General features: G+C 44.7%; 1 non-coding gene across 1 annotated transcript; it reads left to right on the top strand.

The window, feature by feature from the left end:
• Positions 1-1835: 1835 nt before the first annotated feature.
• LOC150040586 (U4 spliceosomal RNA) lies at positions 1836-1976 on the top strand. Its single transcript, XR_016533930.1, has one exon. It is a non-coding gene; the product is annotated as a U4 spliceosomal RNA (small nuclear RNA).
• The last annotated feature ends 4382 nt before the right edge of the window (positions 1977-6358 follow it).

The following is a 6358-nucleotide window of genomic DNA, read 5'->3' on the forward strand; positions in this document are numbered from 1 at the left end:
CACAGTAGAGTACCCTAGACCTTCCTGCTGGTAGCCCTGGGTGGCCTGGTTTAGAGACAAATGTTTTGTGGGGCTTTGTTTGGTTCATGGCACGTTCTCTTCCCATTCCTTTCACCTTTCCACACTTACCTGAAGCAAACAAGTAGCTTGATGATGGCGCTGTTGAAAACGTTCCGCTAGGCAGGCCTAATTCCTCGTGCTAAAATCCTCTCCTTTTCAGAGCTCAAAGAGCTTCCTATGTTGTAAAGTCCTCAGACCAAGCACGGAAAATTCTATAAACAACAAATGCAAACCTGGAGTTTGACCTTTAATTATTCTATCCTTCAGCTCAACCTCTTGATCCCAGCAGTTTCAATCTCTGGGTATTCCCTCTTTAAATTCTAGCCAAAGCCTGACCAACATTAATCATTGTCCCCATCATCTTCTTCCTCCTCCTTCCGTTCCTCCCCCCCTCCTCCTCCCCCTTCTCCTCCTCCTCTTGCTTCTTCCTCCTCCTCTTTCTTCTCCCTTTTGCCTTTCAGAGCTGCCTGAATGGGATCTTTGGAGAAACACTTACCTGTCTGGAAGTTTCACTCTGTTTGACGATTGGAAATCTCTGTGGTTCTAAGTGAACACAGTCATGTGGACACGGAACAACGCTGCTTCTGCTTGGGTGGTCTGTTGCACTCACTACTTTCAAGGTGACCATTCTGCTTATCTACTGGTGCATAAGAAACTATCTCCAGCAGAGTGGCTTGGAAATACCACCAACATTTAGCTTGCTCCTACATCTGTGCTTTTTGTTTTCGCACCCATCTTGGGGCTTGAACTCAGGCCAGGGCATTACCGCTGAGCTTTTTTGATCAAGGTTGGTGCTCTACCACTTGAACCACACCTGCACTGACAGCGTTTTGGTAGTTAATTGGAGATAATTCCCGAATGGCTGTGATTCTCAGATTTCAGATTTCTAAGTAACTGGGATTACAGGCCATCTGTGCCTAGCTCAATTTGTGTTTGTTTGCCCCAACCTAAGCAAAGGCCAGTGGCCTTCAGGTCTCTGCAACACAAGGCAGAGGGTGACTTACCAGATATGGCTGTTTTGTGTTTGGGGGCCAGAATCAGCTGAATGCTCATCAGCTTTTCAGTGTCTGTGTTCCAAGTTATGTGGGAGGCTGTAGGTAGGAGGATCACAGTCCAGGCCTTCCTAGTCAAGAATGAGAGACCTAGTGGGGCACTAGTGGCTCATGCCTGTAAACCTAGCTACTTCGGAGGCTGAGATCTGAAGATCTAGATTCAAAGCAGCCCAGGCACAAAAGTCCATGAGACTCTTATCTCCAATTGACCACCAGAAAATAGAAAGTGGTGATATGGCTCAAATTGGTAGAGTGCTAACACTGAGCTCAAGAACTCAGGCACAGCACCCAGGCCCAGAGCTCAAGCCCCATGATCAACAATAGGAGAGAGACAGAGAGAGAGAGAGAGAGAGAGAGAGAGAGAGAGAGAGACAGAGACAGAGACAGAGACAGAGACAGAGACAGAGAGAGACAGAGATCTTACCTGAAAAATAAGTAAAGCAGGGAATTAGGTCTACCTGGCTCAAACAGAGAAGCTTTATAGCAAATATGAGGTTAAACTTTACTGATACCACAAAAGGCAACAAAAGGTATCACCTTAACCCTTTTCTGTCCTGTAGCTGGCCCTATTGAGTCACCGGCCTTCTCCTCCCCTCTATAAGTCAGTTGACCACAAAGATAAATTAAAGTTCTGAACGTATGATATTCTCTTTCTACTTGTATTAAGTCACAAGAATTACTGTAACAAAGTATCAGGCTGGGTGGCTTACGAAGCCAAAACGTAGCTTTGCGCAGTGTCAGTACTGTAGTCAATGAGGTTTATCCGAGGTGTGATTATTGCTAATTGAAAACTTGTCCCAATACTCCACCATGACAACTTGAAATATAGCAGGCATTGGCAATTTTTGACAGTCTCTATGGAAACTGAATAAACAAACAAAAAAGCAGAAACACTCTTTCATGGTCTAAAGGCCTAAGTCTAAACTCAATCTATCTGTCTATCCATCTATTTATAGATGTTGTCCATACTGGCTAAAGTGATTGTTCCATTTCAGCCTCTTACGTAGCTGGGACCCAGACATACACAACAGTACTGGATTAGAATTGGGCTCCTGAAGGATGTTCTAGGCCTCTGCTATGCTTAGCTTGTGGATGCTTGTTTTCCTTCTATGCATGCTTGTGTTTAAATTTTCACTTTTTTTTTGCCAGTCCTGGGGCTTAAACTCAGGGCCTGAGCCCTGTCCTTGGGCTTTCTCAAGGCTAGAGCTCTACCACTTGCACTACAGCACCACTTTTGTCTTTTTCTATGTATGCAGTACTGAGGAACTGAACCCTGGTCTTCATGTATGCTAGGCAAGCACTCTACTACTAGGCCAAACTCCCAGTCCAAATTTTCACTTCTTATAAGGACACTAGTGTTGTTGGATTAGGATCCACTCTAATGATCTCATTTGGCTTTAATCATCTCTTTAAAAGCTGTGTGTGTGCGTGCACACGTGTGTGTGTGTGTGTGTGTGTGTGTGTGTGTGTGTGTGTGTGTGTGTGTGTGTTGGGACAATCAACCCACAACATAAGTTGTAATTTTCCCTCCTCCACTTTGGAGACTATTGGCATAGAGAACCTCTTCTCATACTCTTCCTCCCTCTTCTATTATTCATGATGGAGGTCTTTCCCTCAAAGCCCCAGACTTTGGTGATGACTCCACCTTAGCGCAGTGGTAATCAGGATAAGCTATTACCTCTTTGGACATACCACCTCCCAAATTGCTGTCTAGGTTCACCAATGTGGCTCACATTTAATTGGCCTGGGAAAGACCTATCCTATTAACTCTAAAGTATCCTGAAGTCTATACCTGCTTGCCACTCAGCCCATCTGTGAAACCCAGCCTTTGCTTCCTTCTTTTTGTTTTTGTTGCCAGGTCTTGAACTCAAGGTCTGAGCACGGTTCCTGCACTTTTTTCTCAAGGCTTGGCCTCCACCATTGAAGCCACAACTTCACTCTGGCCTTTCCGATTGTTTATTGAAGATAAGAGTCTCAAGGTCTTTCTGCCTTGGCTAGGTTCAAAACAAGATTCTCAGCTCTCAGCTCCTCAGTAGCTAGCACTATGGGCCACCAGTGCCTGGATCTTGGCTTCCTTAGTTTTTATTGTTGTTGCTATTATTATTGTTGTTATTATTATTTTGGTTGGTTATAGGGCCTGAACTCAGGGCCTTGGCACTGTTCCCCAATTCTTTCACTCAAGGCTAGTGATCTGCCACTTTGAGACTCATCACAACTTCTAGTTTTCTGGTACTTTCCTGCCTTGCCTGGCTTCATACTCTCATCTTCAGATCTCAGCTTCCTCAGTACTTAGGATTACAGGTATGAGCTATCAACATCCGGCCTTGGTCTCCTTTAAAGGGTATGTTGTAATATGTAACACTAACTAGAAGAACCTTAGGGGGGAAAAAAAGAGAATTCTAGTGATGATTCTGTAAGACAATTTGGCTGAAAAAAAAAATCAGCCAAAGAAGTGGTGCTATGGCTCGAGAGGTAGGGCAGAAGCCTTCACCTGAATAGCTCAGGGACAATTCCAAGGCCTAGAGTTCAAGTCCCACAAGACAAAAAAAAAAGCCAGGCGTTAGTAGCTCATACCTGTAATCCTAACTACTCAGGAGGCTGAGATTTGAGGATAGAAGTTCAAAAATCAGCCTGGGCAATTAGCTACCAGAAAACTGGAAGTGGTACTGTGGCTCAAAGTGGTAGAGTGTTAGCCTTGTGCAAAAGAGCTCAGGGACAGCGCCCAGACCCTGAGTTCAGTCCCTACCACTGACCCCCCCACCAAAAAAAATCATGCTCAGGCAAAGGACTGGAGGACAAACTACTGTAGTGACACAGTGACAAACCAGGGCTGACCTGCATGCCCATCACAAATATCCTTAACACTTTATAGGAGCGTGTGTGAAAAGAAGCAATTCCCTTCGTGAGCTGCCCTGCAATGCTGCTCCCATTCATTCCTGACTCACGTGGTCCACACGTGCGCCCTGCCACAGCAGAAACAAGTGGCCTTTGTTGCCCTGTCAGCGTTTTCCATCCCTGGCGTAAATTAGGTACGCTGCAGCCATTTCATTAAGAAATGATCTCTGATGTGGAGGGTCAGGTTTCTAGAGGTGAACAGGAAAAGCTGCTAGAGGCAGGAGACGGTCATTTCCCCTCAACACAACGGCCCCTCCTATGCCACCTGCCCATTAGAGAAAGAAAGAGGACGAACAAGACGCCGCTCCTCTAGCAGGAGACAGTGACAGAATTATTAGCAGCTTCGCTGGCTTCCTCCCCACCCCGATGCCTGGCACTGGAATATTATAGACATCTGGAATTATGACTGGTTAAATGCAGTCAAACACAGATTTCTTTTTGTTGAAATATTCCGATCTCAGGCCCAAGAGGGCAAGGATATTGGGTAATTGCCATCTTTGCAATAAACATATTATGGAAGTTTATAAACTTGGCCTATCTCTTGGCTGCTTTAGGCTTCTGGTGAGCCTGGAATGGCTTTGATTTTGAAATTAGTTAGACGATAGACAGACTTTTCCTCTCTTCAAATTTGCAGTGCAATTTGATAAACACATTTGTGGCAAAAATCCTGTTTTGGCTAGCTTGGGATAGACCAAAGGATCGAATGGTTTTCTCTGTGTGTGTGTGTGTGTGTGTGTGCACGTGTGTGAAATAAATAGCTAAAAAGCATTTATAGAATCCAACTGGAATTGGAAAGAATGGAAAATATCACAAGATATTCCATGCACACGATATCTAATCTCCCTTTTATACAGAAGAAATTCAAATGAGCCTCTGCCATTAAAACTTTGATTATCAGAAACTTCATTTTAATCAGAGCTTGCTATAAACTCTGTGTGCTCAGCTGACTTGTATATTTAACATTCTGGATATTATATGCTGTTCCAATTATCCCAATTTTTCTTAAACTCAATTTCCCAGGGCCTCATGGTGTTGAACTAATCAAGATTTAACTTTTGAAAAAAAAGTGTTTACCTCTAGCATTCTCTATGCTCACTGTATATACACACACACAGATACCAGGTCTGGAGAGATAGCAAAGGACGTGTGTGTGTGTGTGTGTGTGTGTGTGTGTGTGTGTGTGTGTGTTTTGCAGGCCCTCTGTTTCTTAAACTTTTTCCCTCAGGGCTAGCAGTCTACCCACTTCAGTCACAGCAAAAAAATCTCAGGGACAGTGCCCAAGCCCTGAGTTGAAGCCCCATGATCAGAGGGGAAAAAAAAAGACTCCCATGGATTCTCCTGGGCTGCCTCCCAACTTTTATCCTCAGATCTCAGCCTCCTGAGTAGATAGGAGGATTACATGTGTGAGCTACTTGTGCCTGGTGGCAGGAGACATTTTTTTTAAGGGTGCCAAATAGATACCCACAATGTGGCACTTTGTGAATGGAAGACAAATTCTAGTACTGTGAGGACTCTGAATGCTTCTAGCTTTTTCTCTTGGCCATCTGAATACCCTGTTTGAACAAATGACTTCACTTTCACATGGCCTATGGTGCCACCCACACTGCATGGCACTGGGCTCTAACTGTCAGAGGCCAAAGGCAGGCACTGCAGATGGTTTGGTGACTGTTGATTTTCCTCTGCCCCTTTGCCTTCAATCAGCAAGATTAGCTTTCAGGAATGTGGTTAGCACACTCGGCATAACCCAAGCCAGTGTACATATCACACAATCACAGGAAATACCATGTGTCATTACAACATGTGTGCTTGCGCAGCAGGGGCCACACGCAGCATGCGTCGTGGTGTGCGTGTCTCCATTCTGCACCCACACCTCATTAGGCAGATTGTGCATATTCAGCTCACAGAAAGTTCTACTGAAGATCATTTTGGCAGCCAAATCTCTGTAGTTACTTTACTTTCTCTTCTAGGCTCAGGTTTTTTTTTTTTTCTTTTGGTGCTGGGCTTGGGGCTTGAACTCACAACTTGGGCCTTGCTCCCGAGAGCTCCTCCTTCCTTCTTTCCTTCCTTCCTTTCTTTCATTCTTTCTTTTTTTCTTTCTTTCTTCTGTTTTTCTTTTCTCTTAAGGCTACTGTTCTACTACTGGAGCCACAGCTTTAAGCATTTTTGGTGGTTCATCAGAGGTAAGAGTCTCATGGGACACTGGGATGTGCCCTAGTGGTAGAGTGCTTGTGGGTTTCCCTGCCCAGTCTGGCTTTGAATTGTGATTCTCAGTTCTCAGCCTCCTGTGTAGTTAGGACTGCAAGCATAAGCTACCACTGCCCAGCTAGGCTCAGTTGTTAAGGAAGAAGAAT

Source organism: Megascapheus bottae, chromosome X (genome assembly GCF_031878675.1).
Source record: "Megascapheus bottae isolate mThoBot1 chromosome X, mThoBot2.hap1, whole genome shotgun sequence".
NCBI lineage: Eukaryota > Metazoa > Chordata > Mammalia > Rodentia > Geomyidae > Megascapheus > Megascapheus bottae.